Here is a 4,599-nt window from a genome sequence, read left to right as displayed (position 1 = left end):
TTTCAGCAGATTTTCAGCAGATTCCAGCTGATTCCAGCAGATTCCAGCAGATTTCAGCAGATTCCAGCAGATTTCAGCAGATTCCAGCAGATTCCAGCTGATTCCAGCAGATCCCAGCAGTCATTAAGCTCTCTGCCTTCACGGTTTTCACAGTAAATATAATTTCTTGGTTCAATGAAAACGTTTGTTGTCCTAATGTTTCACATCTGTACGCTCTCTGCACATCAGACCTAAGTTGGCTTTAAACAAACTCCCGGCCGGCGAATCAACGCTTCAGAGGCTCCATGTAGAGCAGCTAAAAAGGCAAAGCTGATAGGTGTCAGAGATCATGTTCATGCCCCTCATCTTGAAAGCAATATCAATATTCTGTGTTCACTGAAGCGTCTGGCCTCGAGGAATGATTGATGCGTTTCGGTGGCGGTGGATGGAAGCGGAGCCGGAGGAGACTGGAGGGCAGCAGTGAAGGAGCACGCCTGTCTGAATAACACAGAACTTCATTTACCCAGAAAACATCGAGTCCAGACAGATCGATCAGCTGTTCACAGCTACTGTATGTATATTTTCTCACCTTTTGTCCAGTTTCAGCCACAAACTTCGGAGTATTTTGTGTGATTCTGACCCACTCTATTGTAGATCTGGTTGGAGGTTTCAGGTCTTCTTCCAGGACTGTCCTGAATTCATCATCCATCCCCCCATCAGCCCTGACCAGCTTCTCTGCATCCCTGCAGCATGATGCTGCCACCACCGTGCTTTACAGTGGGGATGATGTGTTCAGTGATAGTTTCTTCTCACCACTCTTCCATAAAGGCCAGATTTGTCCTGTGGACAGATTGTCCCACCTGCACCCTCTTCTTGTCTCCGACCTGCTGGTTTAGTTGGGTGGCCATGTCTTGTTTTCAGATGATGGATGAGACATTCCTGTTTGCTCACGGCTGTCTGATTCTTCTGACGTACAGCATCTCTTCATCTGTGTGTTTCTCCTGCAGTTTGCCCATCTGAGGCGTTTTATTTTCCATCCTTCCAGGACTTGGAGGCTGGATCCATAATTCCCGGCCGCCCCCGCAGACAGTCCTGATATCTGCAGGAACCATGAAGGCCACCCACGGCCCGTCTCTTCACGCTAACACCAGTTATTAGTGCCCTTCTCTGGGAAGCCTCATGTTTCCTTTTATTGGCCTCTCAGCACCGAGCGATCCGACCACACATGGGCAAAAACTGGGTCAGAACCGACACCAGGGACCAGCTCTGGGCCTCCATGACCTCCAGCAGGAAAAAACAAAACAACCTAAAATAAAACAATAAAACAAGCAAAACCAAAAACTAAACTGTTTCCTACAGAAGACTCAGTCAGTTTGGGACTGAAGTGGATTTATAATGAGATATTCTGATTCCAAACTTCTCTACTCCTCCACACGCTGGACTATTCTGTAGAAATCTGCTTAGTTATTTACCTTAACTTCATACAAACTAACAGAAATTATTAAATACATTTAGACTAGATTTTTTTTATCAGGTTAGTAATGTTAGGTAACAACAAACAGAAAAATGTCACTAAAATGAACTTTTTTTACAGCAAAAAAACAAAAAACAAAACAAAGCTGATGTTTGGATGTCAAACCTCTCAATTCAGCAGTAATATTAATTTAAGATAAACAATTTCTAAAGTTAATTAGTTTATAAACTGTATAAATATATCTGTATCTTTGGCATTTGGATTTTATTTAAGTGTTTATCAGTTGTGAGAAATTATTAAAATAAGCTGCCCACTTTGAAAAAGAAAGAAAGTTTTAGTATAATAGTAAACAGAAATAAAAGACCAGTTTGTTGGTTATTTAAGACTTAAATGTCCTCAAATAAAAGTTCAATCATTTAAGGGATTTAGCTTTTATAGGAGACAAGTCTTTATTGTTTCTTTTTTATACAATAATAACTTGCTGTATGTTAATATTACATCTTCAGACGAATACACCTGTGTGGTCATGGCAGGTGATAATAAAGTGAAAAAGCTGTTATTTATGAAGAAGTTCTTGATTAGATGATGAGTTCTTTTCAGCTCACCTCCTTCAGTGTCAAAGAGCCCGATGATAAAATAAAAAGCTCCTTTCTTCCTTTAGGTCACGCTGTCCCTAAATTAAATATGTTCCACAGACAGAAGGAGCTTTCAGACCTGAAGATTTCACTCAAACTCCAGTTTTACCAATAATCTTTTCTTTTCCAGCGATAATCAAGCTGTTACCTTATCAAGCATTTATCCTCTCCAGCGGTGCTGAAGCCCAGCTGACTGCAGATCCATCGATCCATTGGTTGGAAACTATTTGTAGAAGCAGAGCTTCCCACAGTCATTGGTTTCTGCTCCGAAGCTCTAATTACCACAGCTCGATACTGAGCGTTACCTTAACAAAGATAAATAACGCTCCCTTTATCTCACACACTTCTTTTCCCCAAAGTGAATCAACGGCAACATTGACACTTTTTGTTCCTGCTGAACAGGACTTTCGATTTCCTCCCGGGTCAGACGGTGGGAAAAACCTCCGAGAATCAGCGTCGGAACCGACCCGCAGGAGGGAACCTCTCAGACGACCTTGGCTCTTAAAAAGAGGAAACATCAATCAGTAACACAGAAACTATGACTTTATAACAAATACAAAGATTTTTAATAAACATTTTATTCTTAAATAATTATCATTTAAGCACAAATATGTTATTTAATCTGAAACAGCAGCTTTAATCAGCCGATAGTTCAACAAAAAGTCTATTTTTACTGAGTTTCTTTTTTTAAAAGAGATTCTGTCTCACTGAATTCATATAATTCACCTCATTAATGGGAACGTTTTAACTTTCATTTGAAGTTTTAGGGTTTCACACATCATAATAAACTGATCTGATCTTTATCAGCTTCTAAAATGATTCTAATCTAACCTCAGGAGAAGAAAAAGACCCGACAGGTTCCACCGAGTCATTATTTATTCAACAGAACCAGAACCTGGTTCCACCCAGCTGCTTCCTCAGGACCAGGAGCTGCTGAGGAGCTGCAGGTGTGTGTTAGCACAACACCAGGGCGGAAAGACATCAGCAATGACCTCAAAAAATCAATCTGGAAAGGGTCAAAGGTCCTCAGGACTCCATCGTTCTATAGAGAGTAAGATTATTCACAAAAGGAAACATTTAAGACAGCTTCACCCTGAAGGTCAGACCGTGCAGTGCTGACAGAAATGAGCTCCATCTCAGCCTCTACAGGCCTCAGTCAGCAGGTCAAAGGTCAAAGGTTAAAGCCTCTTCTCTCTAAAAACAACATGGCAGCTCAGACTTCTGGAGCAGAACCAGACCAGAGGACAGATGTTTACCCAGAATGCACTGCAGCTGTCAGCACGGTGGTGGAGGGCTGATGGTTTGGGCTCCTCTGCAGACCAGAGGACAGATGTTTACCCAGAATGCACTGCAGCTGTCAGCACGGTGGTGGAGGGCTGATGGTTTGGGCTGATTCTGGAACCAGAACCAGAACCTCAGAGAGCTGAGCAGAAACCAGCGAGCTGAATTAAAGATGGAGGACTTTCTTTTTCCAAACACTATGACCAACATCAACATGTTAGTGTCATCAGGAACCAGCTGGTCTTGTTGTAACTAGTTAATGTTTTATTTTATATCATTCTTCTTCTTCTCCCAGCCTGAGATCCTCTGGAATCTTTTCTTCCTCGTGAGTGGATTTGTTCACGGCCAAGCTGAAACAGTCCTGGAATTTGAATTCCTCCTCAGGAGGATGAAGCTCTTGGCAGACTACAAAAAGAGGGAAATTCCACATTTTTTACAACTAACCCACAATTAGAGGAATGCTTGGTTTCATGAAACCGGGAAGACGAGCAACAGTTCAGCATCAGCTATAAATATCCAGTAATACAGCTGCAGAAAATACCTCCAAACCAACCAGGACTAAAAATACAGAGTTTTTATATAAAACAATGATGCTTTAGGAACTGGAAATCTTTTTACCACAACTATGCACTGAAGTGGTGGTTTAACATGGCAGCAGGGTCATAAAGTCTGTCCTCTGAACCTCTAAATGCATCATATTTTAACACTGAGTGACCAAAAAACAACAAGTTCCACTTTTCATCTTTTACTGTTATTGTCACAGCTTTTTAATGATTACCTTTTAGATTCATTCATATCCAACTAAAGACAAAACCATTCCGTTCTGTGCTTTAATCTGAGATTTCTTTTTTAAATGGGTTTTTAAGAACATTTGTTGTGATGCTAACATTCCAGCTGGAGGGTGGAGGATTTGACCAGAATGTTTTTATCTGCAGGTGAATTTAGGCGTCTGATGGAAGAAGTTATAAACAACATTCATCCAGAGGATTTTTATTTTATTATTCATAAACAAACCTGCAGCAGCTCCAGTCAGAAATGCCTCCGCTCTAAAAATAAAAGGGATTGATTTTTATTTTCAAATATCCTCCTGACTTGTGTTTCTTCAGAAAAACACAGCAGGCTGTTGGAGCTGAACTCACCTGGATCCTTCAGGTACGTAAAGAACGACCCACACACCTGATTTCTGATTATTGGTACAAAGAAAGAATTCAATGAATTCTACAGCCACGT

At 41.0% G+C, this 4,599-nt stretch overlaps 1 long non-coding RNA gene across 2 annotated transcripts in view; it reads right to left on the bottom strand.

Moving 5' to 3' along the window:
- LOC119617730 overlaps positions 1–3,263 on the bottom strand; it is a 6,024-nt gene extending 2,761 nt beyond the window's left edge. The window contains exons 1-2 of one of the 2 annotated variants that reach the window (XR_005234124.1): positions 2,237–3,263; positions 2,059–2,126 (exon numbers count right to left, since the gene is read on the bottom strand). This is a non-coding gene — a long non-coding RNA (uncharacterized LOC119617730). Of the gene's footprint in view, positions 1–2,058 lie in introns of both variants that reach the window. The other variant, XR_005234123.1, reaches the window with a different exon arrangement.
- Positions 3,264–4,599: the final 1,336 nt, after the last annotated feature.

Source organism: Kryptolebias marmoratus, linkage group LG15, assembly GCF_001649575.2.
Source record: "Kryptolebias marmoratus isolate JLee-2015 linkage group LG15, ASM164957v2, whole genome shotgun sequence".
Lineage (NCBI taxonomy): Eukaryota > Metazoa > Chordata > Actinopteri > Cyprinodontiformes > Rivulidae > Kryptolebias > Kryptolebias marmoratus.
Note: the sequence above shows the minus strand (reverse complement) of the source record. Positions and strands in the feature narration are given on the sequence as shown.